The sequence below is a fragment of the Mixophyes fleayi genome, chromosome 7 (assembly GCF_038048845.1).
Source record: "Mixophyes fleayi isolate aMixFle1 chromosome 7, aMixFle1.hap1, whole genome shotgun sequence".
NCBI lineage: Eukaryota > Metazoa > Chordata > Amphibia > Anura > Limnodynastidae > Mixophyes > Mixophyes fleayi.
Window position 1 is genome coordinate 110818055 of NC_134408.1, and position 27753 is coordinate 110845807.

Genomic DNA, 27753 nt, shown 5'->3' on the forward strand with positions numbered 1-27753 from the left:
AAATTTGCTGCTTCCGTGTTTTTAGACCTTTTTGTCAATTGTTGCTATGGTAGACTGAAGAAAAATTACAAGCATTTCATAAGTGTCAAAGGCTTTTATTGGCAATTACATTAAGTTTATGCAAAGAGTCAATATTTGCAGTGTTGACCCTTCTTTTTGAAGACCTCTGCAGTTCACCCTGGCATGCTGTCAATCAACTTCTGGGCCACATACTGACTGATGGCCGCCCATTCTTGCTTAATCAATGCTTGGAGTTTGACCACAAGTTCTCAATGGGATTAAGGTCTGGGGAGTTTCCTGGCCATGGACCCAAAATTTCAATGTTTTGATCCCTGAGCCACTTAGTTATCACTTTTGCCTTATGGCAAGGTGCTCCATAGAAAAGGCATTGTTCGTCACCAAACTGTTCTTGGATGGTTGGGAGAAGTTGCTCTAGGAGGATATTTTGGTACCATTCTTTATTCATGGCTGTGTTCTTAGACAAAATTGTGAGTGAGCCCACTCTCTTGGCTGAGATGCAACTCTACACATGAATGGTCTCAGGATGCTTTACAGTTGGCATGACAAAGGACTAATGGCGGCGCCCACCTTTCCTTCTTCGGACAAGCGTTTTTCCAGATGCCCCAAACAAACTGAAAGGGGATTCATCAGAGAAAATTACTTTACCCCAGTCCTTAGCAGTTTAATCCATGTACCTTTTGCAGAATATCAGTCTGTCCCTGATGTTTTTCCTGGAGAGAAGTGGCTTCTTTGCTGGCCTTGTTGACACCAGGCCATCCTCCAAAAGTCTTCGCCTCACTGTGAATGCAGATGCACTCACACCTGCCTGCTGCCATTCCAGAGCAAGCTCTGCACTGGTGGTGCCCTGATCCCGCAGCTGAATCAACTTTAGGAGACGGTCCTGTCGCTTGCTGGACATTCTTGGGCGCCCGGAAGCCTTCTTCACAACTATTGAACCTCTCTTCTTGAAGTTCTTGATGATCCGATAAATGGTTGATTTAGGTGCAATCTTATTAGCAGCAATATCCTTGCCTGTGAAGCCCTTTTAGTGCAAAGCAATGATGACTGCACGTGTTTCCTTGCAGGTAACCATGGTTAACAGAGGAAGAATAATGATTTCAAGCACCACCCTTCTTTTAAAGCTTCCAGTCTGTTATTCTAACTCAATCAGCATGACAGAGTGATCTCCAGCCTTGTCATCGTCAACACGCTCACCTGTGTTAATAAGAGAATCACTGACCTAGTGTCAGCTGGTCCTTTTGGTGCAGGGCTGACATGCAGCGGAAATGTTGTTTTTGGGATAAAGTTCATTATCATTGCAAAGAGGGACTTTGAAATTAATTGCAATTAATCTGATCACTCTCCATGACATTCTGGAGTATATGCAAATTGCCATCATAACAACTGAGGCAGCAGACTTTGTGAAAAATAAAAGTTGTGTAATTCTCAAAACTTTTGACCATGACTGTATATAAAGAACTTGAATACTTTAGAGAAGGTCCAAAGTAGAATCTGTTCTGTGTCTGCCCCTGCATATGCTAAGTTCATGTGTACTGGTATGAATAATGAAAACTATTTTCCACACAGGTGACTTACAAGCATTCCTGGAAGTTATGTTACTCAGAGATGTCACTAGCCCGTTGATTATTTCAAATGTCTTTTCCACATCAAGTTGGCACTGGCTGGATCCACAGGACACTTGCTGCAGAATGGTTATATGTAACAATAATAGCAAGAATAAGTCCAAATCAAGACATATGGAACCTCATTTAGTGTTAAGGGTAAATACAACTAGCACATGCAGTTTTGCATACTGACGAAACCATGTTGCGCCTCAACTCCAGCTGCCTAGAGCTGGTAGGGAGCTCAACTCTAAACAGCAATATACACCTAGTATACACCCCTTGTAACGCAACGTGCTTTGCCTGGTTTGGTGCAAATTTAATGGCATTGTTAATATTACAGTGTAATTAAAGGAGTCATATATATATATGCTGCCCTCCTTTTTATATATATATATATATATAAATATTGTGTAATTCCAGTCACATCAGCAAACATTATCTTGCAATGCATAATAAAGGAGTCATGTAAGTTCTGTTTGTTAGGACTTGAACAGGATATCTTAAGTTGATACAATATATACAGTATCTGATTGCTTAGCTGTATTTTGCCAAAGGCAAGAGACTTGTTTGCAGTCGAATGACCTATTTATTTTTCTGTATAATCTCCACTACTACCCATTTATAAGTCATCAACGATACATGGCTAACCGGTTCATTTACTCTGTCAATTATAAAAGGGGGGGGGGTCAGGTCCGGAGCTAGCATGTCTGGTGCCCCCCTTTGCGCCCTCTTTTATAAATTATTTGTTCATTCAATAATGCTTTTCTTTTTTTAATACAAATCATATAATAAACTTTAATAAAGAGAGTAATACAAATAAATACATTAAACAGCGAGCATTTATTTCTATATGAATAATATGAATGAAGAATATGTATTCTTTGCAATAATATTTTACATTTTTGGCAAATTAATTTAGTTAGAAGTATAGAAGACAAAAAATGCCCCCTCTTTCATCACACCGCGCCCCCTTCATCATCACACCGTGCCCCTTTCATAATCCTACTGTGCTCTCCTTCATCTTCACACCATTCCCATTTCATCATCCTACTGTGCCCTCAATCATCATTACACTGTGCCCTCCTTTATTCTTTCACTGTGACCTACTTTATGTTCACTGTGCTCTCCTTTATTCTTTCACTGTGCATTCCTTTATGTCCATTGTGCCCTCCTTTATCTCTATTCTGCCCTCCTTTACGTCCATTCTGCCCTCCTTTATGTCTATTCTGCCCTCCTTTATGTCTATTCTGCCCTCCTTTACGTCCATTCTGCCCTCCTTTATGTCTATTCTGCCCTCCTTTATGTCTATTTTGCCCTCCTTTATGTCTATTGTGCCCTCCTTTATTCTTTCCTTAACTTTCTTTGATCTTCTCTTCCTCTTCTGTCTGTCTTTCTTCAGTGCCTGCTGCTCCCTGCGCGGCTCCGCACTCACTGTGTCGGCACGTGATGATGCCACGTCCGACCCTGTCAGTGAGCAGAGAGGAGGGCATCAGAGCAGCGTCGCTGCCAGCAATTTTTTTTATTATTCTTTTGCTGGCAGACTAGCGGGCAAGGCAGGTGGGGGAAGCGCCTTTCCTGCCTACCGACCCCCCCCCCCACCCCAGCCTTGCTTACCCCGCATACTGCGTTCCGCCAGTCCTGGGAGTGGGCCTATAATAGCACAACCATTTCTTTACACAATAGTAAAAATTAGTCACATTCACCTTTTTGATATATATAATAATAACGTTACAATATTTGTATTTGAATGTGCATATAACTATTACAAATATTTGTTGTTGACTGCAAGGGATGCGTAGGGCCCCCTTTCAGTTGTTGCTGCAGGCAGCAGAATGTCTAGGTGAATCCTTTCCAAAGATAGTACCTATTGCACATTTTTTTCAGTTTTACTGTTTTCTTGCATTATTGTAATTCTAAGTAATTTTAACTATTGCATATACAGTATATTTGTGAATACTACTTATAACAAGTTTAAATACAACACCTTATTTACACCTTACAACACCCATATTTTTGGATTAGTTGTTGTTAAAAGCAGATGTTCTTACCTGAATCAAGGAAATGCAAGTTTGCATCTCAGTGTTTAAACTTTGGTCTGAGAAAGCCTGCAGGATCCCTGATAGATTACTTGTAGATGCGCTGTTCTTCACTGCATTAGACATGGATAATTTTGCCATGAAGTGAGACATCAAAATTACATCTGCTACTTAAAAGAGGGTACATTTGGATATTTTAACATAAGCTAAATAGCCCCACCAGTGGAACTCACACTATTATCCTACATGGCGTCTTCCTGTGGCATGTATGAATGATGTGGCTTTTGTTATTGGATAGCTCCAGCTTCAGCAATGGCTAGACAAGGAAAAGCGGCCACATTACTACCACATTCCACAGTACAGACCACTTCCCTCTTCTGTCACAAATCAGTTATAATATATATCATGAGTAAAGGGGAGACATCCTACAAGGTTCTATTGGAAATATCTTTATGTACCTATGTGTAAAGGAGTGATGATGGATGTCCAAAGATAGACACCTTTAAAAGGAAAACACAACTTCTTTAATGTACTTTTTAACTGTCAGTAAATCATTACCCAAAATATATTAGCATATTATTTTGCACAAAAAATACTGTTTTTATATTGGTGGCTTATAATACTTCCGCTTTGCAGCAGCAAGACGCACTTTGCCCACCATTAGTTACAATTGTTATTCCACCACATTGTGTATCAATCATTCCCCGCCCTACTTGGGTTGTAAGTGTCTTTAGAGGGCCACCTTTACATTCAGTTTCATGTCATTTTATGTTATTTATTTGAATCCTGATCCCTTAATGTACAGCACTATGCATTATGTTAGTGTTTTATAACTAAAGGATGATGATGATGATTATAATAAATAAATAATTGGAAAATGTCAATAATGTTGCATTGCAACGGTCAGCCTATGGCTTAAGGTCTCTTAAGCACCGGTGTTATATTGGTGCGTTTTAATGCTATTAAAAGTGTGAGTGAAATTGCATATGTTTAACATGTATTTTTTTTAGCCTTTCTACTAGTATTTTGAGCTTACCAGAGGTGACTGTAGCATGCCACAAACCAATTAACTTACGATAAACACATTGAATGGTACAATATGCATTTGGAAAAATGCAATAAACCCCAAAAGTTAGTACCTCAATCAACTCCATGTTGTGATTTACAAACTTAAACTTGCTTTCCAACACCACTGTACTCTTCTCTATTGTTGCTTGTCTCATTTTCTTTAGTTAAGAACATGTTACAAACGGCAGATAAATTAAAGTGACTTTCATTCTGCAAGCCTATTCTTCCCAAAAATTGATCACATGTATGATTGGATAACACATATTTGTGCTTTGGGTAGCGTGCCTTATGGCAGCATCTCAGTGTGTCAGAATCAGGCCCGGCGCTCCCATTAGGCAAGGTTAGGCACTTGCCTAGGGCGCTGGGCTCTGGAGGGCGCCACAGAACTGTAAATTAATTTTAAAACTGTGCGGCGACCGCTGACCATACCTGTCACAGCCGCCGCACAGCATTCAGATGCATGGGGAGGAGGGGAAGAGGCTATTGCTCACCACCGCCGCCTCTCTGCTCCGTCTCCTCCCCTCCACTCACTAGTGTCAGTGAGTGGAGGGGAGGAGACGGAGCAGAGAGGCGGCGGTGGTGAGACAAGGTAAGAAAAGACGGGGTGAGGAGGGAGGAGGGCGCCGATTTTTGCGGGGGGGGGGGGGGGGAGAGGGCGCCGATTTTGCCTAGAGCGCCATGGACCCTAGCACCGGCCCTGGTCAGAATATATATATTTTTACCTTGATTTGCAACTTTCAGAATGTATTTCATACAAGTTTGTAGGTAGAACATTTCTTGAGGAACTGCTGTGAAGTTAAGATCATAGCCTCCCGTATATGTGAACCTAAAATAGATACATAAAATACTGTTTTATATTATTTCATAGATTAGGATGCAACAGGTGAAGCTAGACAAAGTGTCAAAGTGACGTAATATGTGGTCCTCTACATCTGTTTTTTTATTTTCAACTTAATCCAGCCCAATCTTTTTAAGATGTTTGTGTTAGGGAGAATTTATCTTACTTAGTAAATGCTTTAGCAGCTCTGATCATGGTTTTATCTAAAATTATGGTTACAATTTCAGCAGGTGTTCTTCAACCCGAATATAGGGTTAATAGAACATTATTGTCACGGGCACTAGGAGTCTTTACCCAGGGATCACCAGATGGTAGGCTTACCAGAGCAATGTAGATGGTATAGGGTACTCTGGTAGCTGGGTGATCACGGAACATGAAATGATGGCCGATGAGATGCTCAGGAAAGTCTATGACTAGCAACACTGGTAATAATGAGATAATAATACACAAGGAACTGTATGGACAAGAACACGTGAATATAGTCAGTGGTCTGCGATAGCAAGTTGTACCACTGCTATAGTGAGGAGGAATGTCCAACAGAAACAAGGAGGTGGTGAGAGTCAGCGGTCTGCGGGTAGCAAGTTGTACCGCTGTCTGAGTGAAGGAATGGAATCCAAGTGGAGGTATCCAGGTAGTCAGTGGTCTGCGGTAGCAAGTTGTACCACTGCTATGTGAGAGGAGGATGGAACAGGTGATACCGGAAACAGGGATCAGTGGTCTGACATCAGCAAGTAGTACCACTGAATATATATGTGAGGAGGTGCACGGGGGAAGACTGCAACACAGGATATACACAGGCACCTTATACACGATCCACAGTAATATGCACAATATAGATATATATATATATATAAATGACTGAGCAGGTCTGCAATCTAGAAAGTCTCTTGAAGTAGTCCAGCACAATGATAACACAGTCAATGATGGCAATAGACTCAGCGGATAGCAGACTCCAGAGAGAACCAAACACAGTCCAGCAAGATATGCAATACACAGCACAGTCAATGAGAAGTATGCATACCGTGGTTCAGCAGTAGCAGTCAGATGGGATAGCAGCGGTACCTGAGCGGCTAGAGGCCGACTGGATAGAAAGTCCCTGGACAGGTGAGGCAGAGGTCTAGCAGGTGCAGCGCACAGGTGAGTAGACCAACAGGGACACGAATCCACAGGAGTCAGCAACACGTGGAACTGGACTCATAGGAGACCCAGGAGAATAGAGATGATCCAGCAGAGGGTAGTAGATGAGATACAAATCCAATGCTGACAGGAGGGTAGAGACCAGTGGAACACGTGAAGGCGTGGAGAGTGGATCAGCAGGAGATGGACGATAACGCTGACCACAGCAGCAGGGCTCAGCGGCACACGGAGGTAACCAGTAGCAACCACAGGAACCAACAGCGATGGCAAACAGGAGTGCAGCGCAGGGCAGGAGCTGTAGATCACGAAGTGTAGCAGATGGTCATGAAAGCGGCAGTCTCGAGGCAGCCACAGCAAAGATGAGATGAGACTGTAGTGCACGGAGGCAGCGGATAGTAATCAGCTGGCAGTCACGATGTTGAACACAGGCGAGTTGCAAGCAGGAGACTGTAGTGCACGGAGGCAGCGGATAGTAACCAGCTGGCAGTCACGATGATGAACACAGGCGAGTTGCAAGCAGGAGACCGTAGTGCACAGAGGCAGCGGATAGTAGTCAGCTGGCAGTCACGATGATGAACCCAGGCGAGTTGCAAGCAGGAGACTGTAGTGCACAGAGGCAGCGGATAGGAATCAGCAAACAGACTTGATGAGAAGCAGGTGAGTGAAGTAAAAGCTGGAGTGCACGGAGGCAGCGGATAGCAATGAGCAAACAGTCACATTGATATAAAATAACGTTGAAGTGGTTTAGAAGACTGTAGTGCACGGAGGCAGCGGATAGGAATCCGCAAACAGTCCTGATGATACAGTTGATGGTAGAAGTGGTTTAGAAGACTGTAGTGCACGGAGGCAGCGGATAGGAATCAGCAAACAGTCCTGATGATATAGTTGATGGTAGAAGTGGTATGGAAACCACAGGAATAGAAGTGGTTTGGAAACCACAGGAATCAGCAGCGCTGAATACACGAGCAATACAGGAACACCTTCAGAGACTCATGAGGAATGAGACTCCAAGATCAGGCAACGTGGTGTTGACCACAGGTGCTTAATATAGGGAGGTTGCCTGATCTGCCAATTGAGTTAAAGGGGTATACACTGAAGTATAGAAAAGGGCTGCGCATGCGCAGACCCTCAGGATGGTGGACGACCACGGTTCCTAAATGTCCGGGAAGAGGCACTCACGGTCCGGTGAGTGACAGTACCCCCCCCTTTTAAAGGTGGGCACAGAACGCCTGGAACCGGGCTTGTCCGGATTTTGGGAGTAAAACTTCTTCAAAAGGGCAGGAGCATTAAGATCTTCAGCTTTGATCCAAGAGCGCTCCTCAGGACCAAAGCCCTTCCAATGAACGAGGAAGTGGAGGACTCCTCGCGAAATTTTTGCATCTAGTACCTCGGTAATCTCAAAATCCTCCTCCTGATGAACTTGAACTGGCTGCGGAGCTGAGGGAGGAGTTGAAAAACGGTTGATAATAAGAGGTTTGAGCAAAGATACATGGAAGGCATTAGAAATCCGAAGACTCTTAGGAAGAAGGAGTTTCACACATACTGGATTGATAACTTGAATGATCCTATATGGACCAATAAAACGAGGGGCGAATTTCATGGATGGAACCTTCAAACGAATATTTTTTGTGGATAACCAGACACGATCTCCAATTTTTAATGGTGGAATAGCCCGCCTCTTCTTATCAGCGAAAGATTTATATTTGACAGATGTCTTCTTTAAACAGGTTCTGACCTGAGACCAGATATTTTTAAAGGTCTGACAAACAGTCTCCACCGCAGGAACTTGGGTGGGCGGGAGGGCAGGAAATTCCGGAAAAGACGGATGGTGACCGTAGACCACAAAGAATGGAGTTTTGGATGATGACTCATGGTACATGTTGTTATGGGCGAACTCAGCCCAAGGGAGTAACTCTACCCAGTTGTCTTGATTGGCTGATGAAAATATCCTTATAAAAGTCTCAAGATCTTGATTGACACGTTCGGTTTGTCCATTGGATTGTGGATGGTAAGAAGATGAGAGTGCTAATCGTATGCCCAAGGTTTTACAAAGGGCTCGCCAGAATCTGGACACGAATTGTACTCCTCTATCAGACACAATCTCAGATGGACATCCATGGATACGGAAGATCTCTTTAATGAAATGTTCAGCCAGGATAGACGAGGAAGGCAAACCAGACAGAGGGATGAAATGAGCCATCTTCGAAAATCTGTCCACTACCACCCAAATAGTGTTATGGTTCTTACTAGGTGGTAAGTCAGTAACGAAATCCATACTAATATGGGTCCATGGTTTGGACGGAATGGGTAGTGGTCGCAGCAACCCTGCTGGGGTTCTGCGGGAGGATTTGAATTGCGAACATAATTCACAGGAAGCAATGAACTCTTTGACGTCTCTCCTCATTGAAGGCCACCAGTAACTTCGAGAGAGGATCTCAAAAGTCTTGTGTTCACCGGCGTGTCCAGAAAAACGAGAGGCATGGAACCACGAAAGGATTTTCCTCCTTAGAGTAGGAGGCACGAGGGTCTTCCCAAATGGTAGCGTTTTGGTGGATGAAGCAGCCAGTGAGATACATTTGGGGTCTAGAATGGTATGGTTGGAAACCTCTTCTATATCAGAGGACGTAACAAAGGCTCTAGATAAGGCATCAGCTTTTTTGTTCTTGGCAGCTGGTTTGAAGGTAATTATTAATTCAAAACGGGAAAAGAAAAGAGACCATCTTGCTTGACGAGGGTTCAAGCATTGGGCAGACTGGAGATATGACAAGTTCTTATGATCCGTGAAGATCGTCACCGGATGGCGAGCTCCCTCCAACAAGTATCTCCATTCCTCTAATGCGGCTTTGATAGCCAGTAATTCCTTGTCTCCGATGGTATAATTCTTCTCTGCGGGTAGGAGACCCCGAGAATAGAAGGCACAAGGGTGGAATTTTTGCTGTTCCGAGCGTTGGGAGAGAATAGCTCCTAAGCCCACATTAGAGGCATCTACTTCTAGGAAAAAGGGGAGTGTCACATCAGGCTGACGAAGGATTGGAGCCGAAGAGAAGGACTCTTTTAATGTTTGAAAGGCTTGAATAGCCTCAGTAGACCATTGCTTAGGATTAGCCCCTTTTCGAGTCAGGGCCACAATAGGAGATGCAATGGAAGAAAAGTCTTGAATGAAGCGTCTATAGTAATTGGCAAAACCTAAAAAACGCTGGATCGCACGAAGAGTAGTTGGCTGGGGCCAATGTAGTACAGCATTTACTTTGTCAGGATCCATCTTCAGACCAACTCCGGAAACAATATACCCCAAGAATGGAATCTGGGGTAATTCGAATGAACATTTTTCTAATTTACAGAACAATGAATTTTTCCGTAGCCTGGAGAGGACTTCTGCCACATGTTGGTGGTGAGAAGGCAGGTCCTGTGAAAAAATCAATATGTCGTCCAGGTAGACGACGACACATACATATAATAAGTCCCGAAAAATCTCATTGATGAAGCCCTGAAAAACAGCGGGGGCATTACATAGCCCGAAAGGCATTACCAGATATTCGTAATGCCCGTCTCTGGTGTTAAACGCTGTCTTCCATTCGTCACCGGAACGGATTCTGATTAAATTGTAGGCACCACGAAGATCCAACTTAGTAAAAATACGGGCTCCCTTGATGCGGTCAAATAGCTCAGTGATCAACGGAATGGGATACCGATTCTTGATAGTAATGGCATTGAGTCCACGAAAATCTATACAAGGGCGTAATGATCCATCCTTCTTTTTGACAAAGAAGAACCCAGCTCCAGCGGGCGAGGTGGAAGGTCGAATGAACCCACGCTGGAGGTTCTCCCGTATATATTCAGATGTAGCTTGAGTTTCAGGTAACGAGAGTGGATAGACCCGGCCCCTGGGAGGAGTCTTGCCAGGAAGAAGATCAATCGGACAATCCCAAGAACGATGAGGAGGAAGACGTTCAGACTGAGCTTTATCAAAAACATCGGTAAATGAAGCATATTGAGGAGGGAGTCCCGGGGAAATAGCTGAGATGGAAGCTTGCTGTACCTTGAGAGGAATGACTTGGGAAAGGCAATGATGGTGACATTCAGGCCCCCAAGACGTGACTTGAGGGGTGCACCAGTCAATCTGGGGAGAGTGACACTGAAGCCATGGAAGGCCTAGGACAATCGGACTTGTCGTAACAGGAAGAATTAAAAACGATATCTCTTCATGATGCAGAGCACCAATCTGAAGGGTTACTGGAGACGTACTCTGGGTGATGAGACCGTTGATGAGACGTGATCCATCGATAGCCGTCACAGTAATGGGAGTTTTTAAGGTAATCACTGGTAGAGACCATTGATTTACTAACGATTTGGAAATAAAATTTCCTGCTGCTCCGGAATCAATCAATGCCTGTGACTCAAAGGTTTTGGTAGCAAAGGAAATAGTCACATCAAAAGCGCAGACTTTAGATTTCATAGACGATGGAGAGGACTCCAGGGACCCTAACTTCACCTCTCCAGAACTAGTTAGGGCCTGGCATTTCCCGATCTCTTAGGGCAGGAGCTGAGGACATGAGTGGAATCAGCACAATAGATACAGAGTCTATTCTTGACTCTTCGTCTCCTCTCCTCAGAAGATAACTTGGAACGTCCTATCTCCATGGGAATCACAGCAGGTGACACTGGACGAAATTGAGGGTTAGAGCGAAGAGGTGCTTTAGCAGAAGTCGTTTTCTCAGCCTCTCTTTCACGAAATCTCATATCAACACGATGGCATAGAGAGATCAAATCTTCAAGGGACGAAGGAAGCTCTTGAGTAGTCAGTGCATCTTTAATTTTATCGGAAAGCCCCTGCCAGAAGGCGGCAACTAGGGCTTCAGTGTTCCACTGAAGTTCAGAGGCTAAGATCCTAAATTGAATGACGTACTGGCCTACAGTATGAGATCCTTGTCGCAGACGGAGGATGCTGGAAGCAGCGGAGGTCACACGACCTGGTTCATCGAACACACTTCGGAATGTAGAAATGAATTTGGCACTATCTTGTAATATTGGATCGTTCCTCTCCCACAGAGGGGAGGCCCAAGCCAGGGCTTGTCCTGAAAACAAAGAGATAAGATAGGCCACTCTGGAACGATGGGTAGAAAAATTTTGAGGTTGGAGCTCAAAATGGACTGAACATTGGTTAAGGAAACCCCTACAAGTTTTGGGGTCTCCATCGTACTTTGACGGAGTAGGCAGGTGAAGCGTGGAAGCTGTAGGCACCTGGGATGGCAATGGGGAAACGGAGGAAAGCACAGGAGCTTCAGTAGTAGCTGTCACAGTCTGTCCAGATGTTCCTTGGGAGGTTAATGACTGATAACACTGAAGTAACAGCTGTTGGCGGGCATCCTGTTGTTCCACACGGCTAACCAGATGTTGCAGCATCTCTTTGGCGGTAGGTTCCGCATCTGGGTCTGTCATGGCCTGATCTTACTGTCACGGGCACTAGGAGTCTTTACCCAGGGATCACCAGATGGTAGGCTTACCAGAGCAATGTAGATGGTATAGGGTACTCTGGTAGCTGGGTGATCACGGAACATGAAATGATGGCCGATGAGATGCTCAGGAAAGTCTATGACTAGCAACACTGGTAATAATGAGATAATAATACACAAGGAACTGTATGGACAAGAACACGTGAATATAGTCAGTGGTCTGCGATAGCAAGTTGTACCACTGCTATAGTGAGGAGGAATGTCCAACAGAAACAAGGAGGTGGTGAGAGTCAGCGGTCTGCGGGTAGCAAGTTGTACCGCTGTCTGAGTGAAGGAATGGAATCCAAGTGGAGGTATCCAGGTAGTCAGTGGTCTGCGGTAGCAAGTTGTACCACTGCTATGTGAGAGGAGGATGGAACAGGTGATACCGGAAACAGGGATCAGTGGTCTGACATCAGCAAGTAGTACCACTGAATATATATGTGAGGAGGTGCACGGGGGAAGACTGCAACACAGGATATACACAGGCACCTTATACACGATCCACAGTAATATGCACAATATAGATATATATATATATAAATGACTGAGCAGGTCTGCAATCTAGAAAGTCTCTTGAAGTAGTCCAGCACAATGATAACACAGTCAATGATGGCAATAGACTCAGCGGATAGCAGACTCCAGAGAGAACCAAACACAGTCCAGCAAGATATGCAATACACAGCACAGTCAATGAGAAGTATGCATACCGTGGTTCAGCAGTAGCAGTCAGATGGGATAGCAGCGGTACCTGAGCGGCTAGAGGCCGACTGGATAGAAAGTCCCTGGACAGGTGAGGCAGAGGTCTAGCAGGTGCAGCGCACAGGTGAGTAGACCAACAGGGACACGAATCCACAGGAGTCAGCAACACGTGGAACTGGACTCATAGGAGACCCAGGAGAATAGAGATGATCCAGCAGAGGGTAGTAGATGAGATACAAATCCAATGCTGACAGGAGGGTAGAGACCAGTGGAACACGTGAAGGCGTGGAGAGTGGATCAGCAGGAGATGGACGATAGCGCTGACCACAGCAGCAGGGCTCAGCGGCACACGGAGGTAACCAGTAGCAACCACAGGAACCAACAGCGATGGCAAACAGGAGTGCAGCGCAGGGCAGGAGCTGTAGATCACGAAGTGTAGCAGATGGTCATGAAAGCGGCAGTCTCGAGGCAGCCACAGCAAAGATGAGATGAGACTGTAGTGCACGGAGGCAGCGGATAGTAATCAGCTGGCAGTCACAATGTTGAACACAGGCGAGTTGCAAGCAGGAGACTGTAGTGCACGGAGGCAGCGGATAGTAACCAGCTGGCAGTCACGATGATGAACACAGGCGAGTTGCAAGCAGGAGACCGTAGTGCACAGAGGCAGCGGATAGTAGTCAGCTGGCAGTCACGATGATGAACCCAGGCGAGTTGCAAGCAGGAGACTGTAGTGCACAGAGGCAGCGGATAGGAATCAGCAAACAGACTTGATGAGAAGCAGGTGAGTGAAGTAAAAGCTGGAGTGCACGGAGGCAGCGGATAGCAATGAGCAAACAGTCACATTGATATAAAATAACGTTGAAGTGGTTTAGAAGACTGTAGTGCACGGAGGCAGCGGATAGGAATCCGCAAACAGTCCTGATGATACAGTTGATGGTAGAAGTGGTTTAGAAGACTGTAGTGCACGGAGGCAGCGGATAGGAATCAGCAAACAGTCCTGATGATATAGTTGATGGTAGAAGTGGTATGGAAACCACAGGAATAGAAGTGGTTTGGAAACCACAGGAATCAGCAGCGCTGAATACACGAGCAATACAGGAACACCTTCAGAGACTCATGAGGAATGAGACTCCAAGATCAGGCAACGTGGTGTTGACCACAGGTGCTTAATATAGGGAGGTTGCCTGATCTGCCAATTGAGTTAAAGGGGTATACACTGAAGTATAGAAAAGGGCTGCGCATGCGCAGACCCTCAGGATGGTGGACGACCACGGTTCCTAAATGTCCGGGAAGAGGCACTCACGGTCCGGTGAGTGACAATTATTACGGTAATAGTGCACGTAAATTACCGTTATTACTGCCAGCTTTCTGCTTGCAGCTCAGGGAGCTGCGAGCTGAAATGCGGGTTAGAATGACCGTAATTACAGTAATACTTTTAACGTCGCGTTACTTTTGCAAGTAATGTGGCTAATTGAATATGCCCCAAGGAATGGCTGAAAGAACAGTATTTACAAGTTGCCTTTATCAATGATACTAATAATGAAAATAAAAAAATATTTTTTACATATACTGTACAATATAACAAAGAAATTAAAACAGGGGTAAACATCTGATTTCTGTAGGTGGATTATAAGATGCAGCATAGTAATGACTGGTTTTGCTTGGTTTGTTTCTTCAGACTTCTATTACTGATTTATAGTAGAAAAACAATCTAAAGGGCGCTAGTGACCAAAAGGCAGTGCAATAATTTGGACCGCAGCTCTAACCAACAGGGGATCTCGACCCACAGGAACTAACATGTACACAAAAAATGGTGGGGCGCTGGAACCAGATAAAATTAAATACAAGTTGTTTTAATTAAAATATCAATATAGAAATACAAGATAGAAATTAAAAATGTAATATTATAAAGAGCTAATAATACTGGTATGATAACGCTTAAAACATCACAGAAAAATTTATATATGGTGGTATAAAGTCCATCCGGTGTAGCTTATTATTAGATGAAAAGAGAAAATTCCTCAAACGATATCTCCAAAGGTGAGAGCAGGATAAATAGGACTCATGGGATAAGGAGCAATGTCAATCTGTTAAAGACATAAGCTGTGTGCATAGAACCCTTCCAGAGTATGGGATCAATTCACAGCCACGGTCTAGAGAAGATGGAAAAGTTACTTATCCTTCAAGTGCTGTTTGGTCCTTCGATCCTTTAGGAGATTTAGAGGAAATGAAGGTCCTTTGTTTGCTAATCACCATAAGAGCTAACATGTAAACAAACTCCGGGGTTTTGAGTCTGTGATGAGTTTGAACAGAGCCTGTAGGAAGTCATCTGACATGTTTCTCAGCTGTGATAAGCTGTTTCATCAGAGGCAAATCTGATTTATAGTTCTGCAAAGTCTCCAGTGTCATGTGACTACCATGGCAACTACAGTCAAATGGCACAAAATATAGTGAGCAGAGAGGCTTTGGAACAGCCCTCTGAGCTCTGTCTGCACTGTTAAACCCCCCTCCTTCTTCCCTCTGTGCCATCACATGACATGCTGTGAGTATGAATCTGTGAGTGTGATTGGCATACTGGTTTGTCCTCCAGAGATAATTTGAAAGTAGATAATGATTTGTAGCAGGACAGCTAAGAAAAATTAGAGATGCATGCTTAAAATATGCTTAACTTGCTTTTTACAGTAAATATAATCCCTTCTATGTGGGAACAAAACTGACAGAAGTTATAAAGTTGTATCTAACGAAGCCCATAGTAACCAATATAATTCTTATTTTACTGAATCTACTTTCTTTACAAAGTAACTATTTTGTAATTCATACACCCCCATTCTCCATCATTCTCTGTTTCCTCACGTTTGTGGATTCTTGATCCATTCTGGCAGCATCAGCAGGAAATTCCATAAGACCGTATTACTTTGCACCATTTTTATCTGTGTGGCAATGTTTTCTATTTCTGCGAAGATCTCTGAGGAGGATATGTTACCTGTCTTAAAGCAAAAGAAAAAAAAACACCTGAAACCATGGCGTGATCCTATTAGTAATAAGAGTACTTGTTTGCAAATAAATTCTAAATATTCTTAAGATCAGGCTTAACCATCCCAGTACAGACCTAGGATAACTCCACCCCTTTGTGGAAGACAATAAGGCTCATTTACTAATATTACAATAGAAGCCAATCAGAGACCTGCTATTATTCTCTAACTTGCATTAAAGCTATTTGATAATTGGTTACTGTTGTTCAATACAAATGTTGCACCTAAATGTTACTAACCCCTATTGCATTGTATGTGAACTAGAGAACCAATTAACCAATTAATATATTCCAACAGGTCTCTGAAAGTATTAATACTCTATTTTATGGTTTTGTGCACAATATTGTTAATGCATAATTTACAATTACCTCAAGGTAATAATTCTCCATGGTGGCAGGTGATTTATCTTACTTTGCTGTAGACATGCTGGAAGCAAAATTACATTTCCTTTTCTTTACTAGTGGTCCTGCCTTTTTTGGGGGTTCCTAATTTAATGGGTGGTTCAACATTTGCATTTTATATTGATTCTTACTGGTATCACTCACAGTCATTTCCAGTGGTATCTAGTGTATACACCCTGATAATAAGTGCCAAGGGTATGGCATGTGAGTCTTGGTTCTCAGACGTTGCTCTGTCTGGAGGCAGGGGCAAAGTAATTTTGGATGGGATGGGGTGGGGTGGGGGGTTGATAATGACATATGATAAGAATGGATCATTCTTATCATATGTCATTATCAAATGAATCATCAAGCAAGCATGGCAAGCGCAGGTGGTAGAGATGGTCCATATTTTCCAAAATTCCCTGGTCACTGACCAATCAGGGAGCCGCAACTGTAGTATTATCTGCATAATGTCCTGCACTATTTATTAAAACAGTGGCTTATCTTCCTCAATTCACAATGCTGTCCTTCTGCTACATATATGCAAAGGATTAAGCATTCAACTGTTAAGTACACCCTAAATCTATACTGTATATGCACATACAGGCTTTATACAGTTGTATGAATGATCATAACAATAATAATAATGATTATTATTATTATAATAAAAATAATAATAATGAGAAGGTGTAACATAATTTAGAAATGTTAAGTAAATACATTGAGAATGATAGGATTTGAATAAAGTAATAGCTCAGCAATGCCAAGTTATTTGTTTTGTTAGAGTTGTACAATATACTTTATACTGATTGTATAATCAGGATCTATATAACCAACATTTCCCCTATCAAATGTACAATAGGTACAATAGTGTCAAATTTCTATTCTCTAGCAGAGTGTATCTAGTACTTACATTTGCTGCAGTTTCTCCATCTCCGCTGGGCAAAGGTGTAACTACCATAACAGCAGTGGTGAAGCTGCTATGGGGCCCTCATCTGGGGGAAACCACCTTCCCTAACAAAACCCCCATGTGTATATTTGTTTTTCATGCTTGAATGATACATGGGGGCTCTAACAAAATTTTGCTAGGTGGCCCTCAAAAGTCTAATTTACACCCTTGCCCATTTCCGCACTTCCACCACACAACCCTGATGTCATCAGGTTTGAACTGAACAGTAGGAATAGCTTTTGTTCAAATTGATGATGACGGCATGATGAGATCAATGTCGATGGTGGAGCAATTACAAACAATTAGACTTAGTTTTAGATGCAAAATAGGCATTTAGGGATTATTAAGAACATTCAACCCTTAAGCGTCCATAAAGGTGGATGTCTCCTTTACTCTATTATTAGTTTTTTGCTTCCAGTAAATGTCACCATCCATCTAGGGCCAGTATTGTTTTATTACTGTGTTTGTTCCCAATTGTAAAGTGCTATGAATTTTGCTGGCGCTATATAAATAATTGTTGCTGATGATGTTACCTGTGAGAATAGTGCCTGCACTAATGTCTGGTTGGAGTCGCAGAGGTTCTGAAAAGCAGGCTGCTGTTCAGACGGGAACAGGGTGATGGCACTGCATAAAACCCCCTTCACGTTTCCTGAGTATACATCTTGCACTATTGTCTAAAAGAAAAAGAAATGTTGTAAGTGTTATTTAGGGTACAAAATATCTGCAACATCTGAGCTGCTATTTTTTATTGAAACTACTTGCATAACTAAGTTATTTTATGTCTTATTACCTAACTAAAAAACACTCTTGTCAATACTCTTGTCTACGTCCCATTCCTAGTTCTGATTGAAGAAAGTGATTTGGGCCATTTTAAATCTGACTACAACATCTTTAAGTTAAACCCATTAGTTTTCCTAAACACCACTCCGACTCTATTTTATTAATAATAATTTTTACTCTGACACCAGTCCCACCCATTTCCTTTCTAACACAATACAATCATTAATTATAAAACAATATTCATGTCTCCAATCTAATCCATACAATTCAATTCTCAACATGTAATCTTGTATCCACATTCAGCACAACCACATTCAGCCAGAGCTTCCAAAACACATATTGTGATCTCATTAATCTTTAAAATTTATGCACTTAGACAGAGTAATTTTATGACAGGCAGCAAAGTGCAAAAAATGGACATTGGTGTTTAAATTTAATGCACACTTAAGTACATGCCTTTATTAGGACTTATTTATTAGTGCTGCATGTTAGTGTAAAATTTGCAGTAAACCATAGCACTTGCTTGCATTGTCTAATGACTTACTTTCATTGCCATCTCCATTCCTTCTCTTTTAGCATCTTCCCACTCCCGTCACCTTTGCCCTATCCTAAGACCACGCTCAACAAGCACAACTTTGACACCCTTGACCCTGCCATCTTCTCCTCATGTGACTCACTTCTACCCCAATCACCATCCTTGTTGCCCTTACCAGGTAGTACCCACCTTCAACTACACTCTTATCTCTGCCCTGTACACCACTTCCCAGTCATCCCTCTTTACTTTCGATGGTCCACACCCCAACCGTGGCATTCCAAACTTGACCTGATACCATCAAAAATGCTTTTGCATCATTGAGCACCACTTAAGGAAATATCGCTCTTATGCAGACCTTCTCCACTTTAAATTCATTCTCTCTGCTTATAGATCTGTTTCTGTCACTCCAAACAGTCCTACTTCATATATCTAATTTTTTACCGCCCATCCAAATCCCATCGCCTCTTTGCCACTTTAACTCCCTCCTCCACCCCCCTTCCTCCTCTCCTCTCCTCTCTATCTGCCATGGATTTCGCCACCGACTTCTCTAAAATGTGACTCCATCTCCAGGAAAAGACACTTCCTCACCCTAGATACAACCAAAACTCTATCCATTGTTGTTATATCCCTCTTCAATTACTGCAACCTCCTCCTCTCCAGCCTCCTTCTCACCTGCCTCTATTCACGTCAATCTATCCTCAATGCCACTGCTCATATGTCTCCCCTCTTTGCCAGTCGCTAAACTGGCTCCCTTTCCCCTACTGAATTTAGTCACATATAAAGCCCTTAGCCACTTGTCCTCCCCCCTACGTTTCCAACCTCAACTCCATCCGTACATCCTACTGCCCTCTTCTCTCTGCCAATGACAACTGCCTCATCCCCCCATTGATTCACATTCCTGCATCTGAAACTTCTCCCGTACTGTTCCCCACCTTTGGAACTCACTCCCACTTTCCGATCAGACTATCCACCAGTTTCCAAGGCTTCAAACACTCCCTAAAAACGAATTATTTCCTCATCTTACCAGTCCTCTTCCTAATTCATTCCATACTTACTCACCCACTGTGGGTCACCCTCATTTGTGTCAGGCCCCCTCCTCTAGAATGTAAGCTCTTATGAACAAGGCTCTCCATCCTCTTGTCTTCTCTTCATGCCCACCTGTACACCCCTATCAGACTGGTCTCTATGTCTCCTACTGCATCTCAAGCTCTATATCTGCCTATGCTCATGCACCCAGGCTTGTCTTATGCTGCTCTGCTCACAGCTTTTCTTGTTCCCCTGTTCTGAACTATGTAACTCGTTGTTAAATCATTGTTGTTTGTTCTACTCCCTCTATTGTACGGTGCTGAGGAACTTTGTGGCGCCTCATAAATAAAGTGTCCTTGTAAACTCACACTAGACAGATACACCTAATTGCTGATTGCTTGCTGTGGTTCAGTGTAAATTTTGCACCTAAATATGGACCCTATCTGGTACATAGTGATAAAGGTTACTTAAAGGTTAACACTAATATCAGAACATTTCTGTTTTATTACATTTATTAAGCTACTATAAATAAATCAGGACAAAAATGTAAAACAATATAATTTTAAAAAAATGTCCCAGAGCACTGTACTTGAGAATGGGGACTTAGGGGGCCCTTATATAGAAGCCTTGAACATCCTACATACCAATCACTCATTTTCTCCTATAATTGTTTTAATAAACGAAACGCTGCTACTGTAAATTTACCTTCCCCAGATTGAATGCTTCTAAAACAATTGTCCAGTTATTCTCCGCTGTGCTGTTCCCTGAATGAAAAACATAAAAACTCATTTTAGTATTTCATAAGCCTTAAACCCTTAATATCTTAAATTAATTGTAAATATGCTCTTTAAGCAGCATCGTGTCACAGTGATTAGCATTTCTGGCTCCCAGCACTGGGGTCATGGGTTGAATGTCTACCATGACCATATCTGTCTGGAGTTTGTATGCTTTCCCCATGTTAGCATGGGTTTCCTTCGGGTTCTCCAGTTGTCATCACACAGCCCAAAAACCTACAGGTAAGTTAATTGGCTTCTGACAAAAATGGACCTGTGTGTGGCAGGGACTTTAGACAGTAAGCTCCAATGACAGCTGAACACACCCAAGATGGTTGTCTTACCCTCTGCAAAGTATTTGGAGTCCTATTGAAAGAAAGGGGCTATACATAATTATTATTAGTATCATTTCAATGGGTGAAGTTGGTCAAACTTTCAAGGTCTCGCCAATATGAAACCTCTTAAACAATATCAAACACATTTAGTTTTTACATTGGAAGTAACATACACAAATTTACTAACTGACCGTTGGAAGATCTTATCTGGAAGGTTACGTCTCCGCCACCAGAATCAATAGACCGCTTTTTTAACCTGGGAATGCAGATTTAGATATATTTGTATTAATGTAAAATTACAGTTGAATTACAAGATTTCTTTAAGAAAGACAGTATTGTAAAATAGTACTTAGAAGTAACACTATAGAGAAGTGAGTGCTGAAAGTCCAGAGAGCAGTCATATACAGATGGAGCAGACTTTGCTGCATTTGCTCATCAGCTGCATAGTTCAGTATCACGTCTTTTTCCTGAACAATGGTTGTAGCCATTGACATGTTGAGATATTCTATGATATGTGATTTATGTAAATATAGCTAGAAATGTGCAATAAAGTCCATTTGTACCATCCCAGATATTGCATTATAGAAATGTGCTGTATTAGAGCAACATTGGACAGAATCTGTCAGATTCTTTTCCTTCAGAAAGCTAATGATAAAATTAAGTTTCTGGTGTCTCACTTTCATTTCTCTACATTGTTTATATGTACCTCTATTCAGAAAGACATACATCTCATGGCATCATAAAGTAGTCTCAATTATAGGGGGGAATTCAATTCCCCCCAGAATAGCGCTGCGTGTATTACTGTTACTACAGCCATTTTAACACAGGGAGCCGTGAGCTAAAAGCCGGTGTTGAAATTACTGTATTAACTGTAATTATGTGCACTATTACCGTAATATCAGTAATTATGTGCAGGCCGCGTTAGTTTTTACAGTAACACACCCAATTGAATTCACCCATAAAGTCCAAATATATATTCTGTAGTATAGGACAAAATGCCCGGCAACCACCATGTGATACAGTGTAACGAACTTGCTGCAAACTCATATAGGTTTCTTTTACTCTCACCTACTTCTTGATCCCGCTTTGTTTGTTACATTGGATGTGCTTGATACATTGGATGTGCTTGATATATTGGACGTGCTCGATACGTAGGACTTGCTCTTACATGTAACATCAGTATCACAGAGGAAGGTCTGCAGGAAGGGTAACATTCCTGTACTCTGGAGATTTCTGGGAGCTAGGTAACCTGCGGACAAAACGTTGTACGTGAACACCTACAAATGGATATCAGTCACAAGCAAACATTTTTTATTACAAACACCTTACAAACAAAGAAAAGAAATAATAAAAATCAGGTGCATAGAAAACAGTTTGAGCAGCATTATTTAGTTGATTTCAGCTAAGAGTTACCTTATTATTATTTTTTTTTAGTAACAAAATTGTATAGGAGCGCTGGTTATAGTGAAATATTATTAATTCTCATATTTATTAAGAATAAAATAATTTATAAATATGTATATGTAAACATACATACATATATATATATATATATGTATATTTATATATATATATATATATATATATATATATATACATATACCATATATACTCATGTATAAGCCGAGTTTTTCAGCATACTTTTGTATGCTGAAAAAGGCCACTCGGCTTATACACGGGTGAACTTACCTGGTGTCCGGTCCCTCGGCTTCAACTTCTGCATATGCGTTCCAACACAGGAAGTTCGGCATTTGGAACGCAAACTTGCGTTCCAAATGCCGAACTTCCTGTTGTTGGAACGCATATGCGTTCCACTGCCGGGTAAGCGAAAAAAAATCTCTCTCTCTCTCTCTCTCTTTCTCTCTCTCTCTCTCTCTCTCTCTCTCTCATCCCTACCCCTTTATTTAGGTTAGGTTGTACCCAATGCCAATGATTTTATAATCATTTATGAATGTTCCTTGTCATCTACTGTTATTTATGGTTTAGCTAAAAATGATTTCATAGATTGAACCTATCATTTTTATTTAGGTTTTTAAATTAGCGCTCTTTTCCACCCTAGGCTTATACTCGAGTCAATAAGTTTTCCCAGTTTTATGAAGTAAAATTAGGTGCCTCGGCTTATATTCGGGTCGACTTATACTCGAGTATATACGGTATATATACTTATACAGTTAATATAATAAAATGTATATGGGTATGTTTGAAGATCTTCTGATCTGAGACTCTGACTTTGGGGCGAGTCTGGTTCTCTATGGCAGATATATTGATGATTTATTTTTTGTTTAGGATGGTGATGAGATTTCTGTTTCGCACTTTTTGACACATTTGAATAATAATGGTTTTGGGATTAGGTTTACTAGTCAACACGATGCAGTAAACATCACCTTTCTGGATATTGCATTAGTGAGGGAAAAGGAAATCTGTACAGAAACCTATACCAAGGAGGTAGATAGTTTCAATTATCTGAACTATAAAAGTAATCATGCGAAGGGATGGAAGAAAAACATCCCAAAGGGACAGAGTCTCCGTGTTAGGAGGAACTGTACAAATTACAGTGATTTTGACAGAAAGGTGAAGACTCTTTATGAATCTTTCTTATTGCAGGGTTACCCAAAAGGGTTATTAGATAGCTCCTTGGAGGAAGTTAGAGGGTTAGATCGAGATAAAATTATGACACAGAATAGGAAGAAGATTAAAGGTGTAGGTAATAGTGACAAATCATTGGTGTTTGTCACTAAATTTAACTCAGATGCGAACAAAATTAGGCATATAGTCAATAGAAATTCAGCAATCTTGGAATTAGATGAATTTATAGGTCCGATTATAAATAGAGGGAAGAATGTTATATTTAGGCGGGCAAAAAAATCTCAAGGTAATGTTAGCTCCAAGTTTTTTTAGGGATAAGCAAGACAATAAAATATTAAGCAATGGTAATATAGTTAGGAATCCTGAATGCTGGCTCAATACACGCCCTAACGGTTTTTATAAATGTGGGAAACTGCGTTGTCTTACTTGTGGTTTCGTTGAACACAGAGCGCGTGAATTTACATCATTCGTAACCGGAGAGAAGTTCTGTATAAAAAGCATTACAGACTGCAGGTCTAGTTATGTAGTTTATTTAATTAATTGCGGCTGTGGTGTTCAATTTATAGGCCGGACAACTAGACCATTGTATTTACGTTTCTTAGAACATTGTATAAATATTTTGAAACAAGTCAAAACCCACAGTCTGCCCTGTCATGTTAGCAATTGTGGTATTGGTTCGTTAAGGGACATAAAAGTCAGGGCTATCGAACAGGTCAGAGTGACCAATAGAAGGGAATATCGCTTTAATCTCTTGTGTAAACGAACGGCATATTGGATATTCAGAATAAAAACTCTTATGCCTCAAAGTTTGAATGATACAATTGAGTTATACAATATATGAATGTTGGTTTGGGAGTTAATATTGAAATTATATTATATTATTTTTTTATTTAATTATTTTTTTATTTTATTGTATTTATTTCTGCCTAATCCCCATAGATATAGATTTAAGTTTGATTTATGTAGAGGAGACAGTTTAATTTAGAACAATATTAGTTTATATAAGTTCATGTACCAGTTAGGAGTATAGGTTATTGACTAGTTAGTCAGTTTATGAAATTTATTGGTCCAATTCTTTATGACTATGCCCAATGTTGATAGTTATTTGATCAGATGGTCACACATTAAGTTTATGAATCAATTGTATATTTATTTTATGCATCTATGTGTTTTTGAATTTTCATGTATTATACATTGTATTTCTTAAAATGTTTTTTACAAATGGGCTAATGCCAGCTATGATATTTTGACCATTTGATTGGTTATTTAAATCATGTGACTCAGACACATCTGCGGGTGTGTCTTACTAGCCGGTTTTCTAAGTGGGAGATCGCAGATGCGGTCATGTGATGACAACAAGAGATCGAGTTAAGGATATGTCGGAGGAATTAAGATGTCACGTGACAAGAGCCAGATAGCATGTCTTTTGTTTATGTTTGGATTAGTCACATCCCTATAGAAGAATCTTATTATATTTGCATTTGATATGTAAACTAGACAAGTACCTGTGTATTTCAAACCACTGTATGTAGAGTTACAATTGGTTGTCATAGATATTATAGAATGAGAAGGTTTTATTAAGTTTAACGTAAATGGGAGATGATTGGTTTATGCAACACAATGAATGTTATTTAAGAGCTTCTGTATTGCCTCTGCATTTACCTCTCATGAAACTCTACCCTTTAGAGGCGGAGAAACGCGTCAAGTGATATTAGTGGCAAACTGACTGCAATACCCAGCTCCTTGTATACTAACAGCAAAGTGGATTTTTTGGCCTAATGTCACGGTATGACATTGATTACATCTGTTTACAGTGGAATTTTTCTTGGCTTCAAATTGTTGCCTAATTGATGGACTATGTCATATTTTTTCAATTAATGGGATTCCTGTATCCTAAATAATAGCTGTGGACATTTTTCTAAATATTGATTGAACAGTCTTATTGACATCTGGAATATTATCGGATTGCCTTATGTGGACTTGTTTTTGGACAATGTATTCTAACCACAATATCTACTAGGGGACTTTGTTGTCCTCATTCTTTGAACAGCAATCATTACAGAATCTGGAACTTCTGTGGCCATTTGTATTTGCATATATAAGGAATATTAATCAATTATAACCGGCAAAGTATTGATGCTGAGGAGTCGGGATTTAACAACAACTGTCTTTCAATTTTGCCATAATGAGGGAATATACATTTTATTATATTATTTGTATATATATATATATATATATATATATATATATATATATATATATATATATTTATAAGTTATTTTATCCTTAATAAATATGAGAATTAATAATATTTCACTATAACCAGCGCTCCTCTACATTTTTGTTGGTTTTTGTACATATCTGGCAGAAATAGTATCTGCTGTATGTTGTAGCAGCGGATGGTGAAGTATTTTGTGATATATTACCCGTTAGCACCTAATTATCTGCTTCTCTTTGTATTTTTTTTAAGTCTTTATCCCCACATGTTAGGCGTACCTCAATCCTAATTACATGTTGATAACCCCTTTTTAGCTTTTAGTTTACAATGTTACACCATTACAAAATAATAATTAGTGGTCATGTTTGTGTTAACATAACACATCTCTCTCTATTAATTATGGAAACTGAATCTTATCCTTGTGTACAAACACCTGAAGCTTACTCTGTGTGTCAGCTGCTGATCTCATCACACAAACTGGGACAAATAAAGTTTCCTTTGTTCTAGTGCCAGCCACACACTGCATGCAGCTACTTCGTCTGAGCGAGGTGACAGAATTTGAACTCAATTTGGCTGCGTGCATAAGTGACCATATTGGACAAGGTGTAGCTGCTAAGCACTGAGTTGTTTTGGCATCACTAAGACGTATTAGTGCTGTTGTAAGATGATATGAAATCATCCTCTGACCATGGCTGCCAATAGAGGGGTGACGGGGAGACTTTCAGCCAATACTCCATCTATTCCTGCAATATGTAATAATTCATGGTATGTAGAGTGCAGAGTGAACACATCCAATCTCCTTAAATAATTATTCACGAACAAATGGGATTATATGGTTTTATATGCTAACATAGCATTATGTGCATCCATGCACTCTAATCCTAATTAGTTCCAGCCTTCCAAGGGCTTTTCAGACATACAAGTCAACCAAGGAATGGCTCCAGAAAAGGAAAATCAATGACTTGGAATGGCCCAGTCTTAGGGGCATATTCAATAAGGATTCGCGCCCGCGATTAAGCACAGCTGCGCTTGTAAAGTGTCTTTACGGTACCATGGCATCGCAGATGTCCCCTCACAACTCTATGGGGTGTGTATGGAAATCCGCTATTTTGCAGTATCGAGAACCGTGCAGCCGTGCATAATCGCGTGCGTGGATGCTAATTCAATACACCCCTTAGACCTAAATCCCATTTATAACCCGTGGAGTGACCTAAACAGGGCTGTGCACAGGAGATCGTCCTTGCTATTTCATGGACCCTTGAACTTTTTTGCATGGAAGAGTGGGGTAAAATTGCAAAGTCCAGGTGGGCAAATATAAAACTTATTCAAAAAGACTCAATGCTCAAAGCTACAATAAAGCAAAAAGCAACACATTGGATTAACTATGATATTAGTTGGGAGGAAGTACAGTATATTAAATACACCAGTATATTGCATTATCAAAAGTTAGAACAGTATTGGAACATATATTTCACTACTAAGACTGCATAATGTAAATTCATCAAATATTACCTATTATCACTAAAGTCTTGTTGTTGTTGTTTTGCAGCTTCACTTAAAATAAGTTGTACGTTGTTTGTATATTTTTGTTTGAGAAATCAGGTTTATTTTGGTTATGAATATGTGCACACTGGTCTTTCTGGTTCGGGAAACAACATTTTTCCTGGTGTTAGATACAAACGGTTATGAAATGAATGCAAGGCGCTTCTATATTGCTTTGTATAAATGACACACATGTACGTGCAACACCTAAAAATAATCTGCAGACACTATTGTTATTTCTTGGAGATATTTGCCCTTGGAAGTCACACACACACGTTCACCTCCATATTGCTGGTTCTGATAGAAAAACATGAGCTGTAGCTATGATACCAAACAGCGGTGTGTTTACTTTTCACACCCACCATTTATGCTCACTTGTGACAGAAGATAAAATAATGGTAACTCAGTATACCCTGTTTCCATACAAATGTCAAGTTACAAAAGTATATATAGTTAATAAATAAAGAACATTCCCTTAAGAGCAGACTTTTGCTTTATCCTAATATGATACATTTTCAGTGAAACAGGAGGATACAGTGTAAATAGCTAATTGGATTATAAAGCTGTATAACAGATTAATTGATTACATTCTGTACCATTAGCATCCCTTACTAGCAATGTTAGCACTTGATAGAATAATGTTCATTTATATACTTGATGCAGCAACTACTGCATTGCATGTGTTGTGTAGTTTTGTTA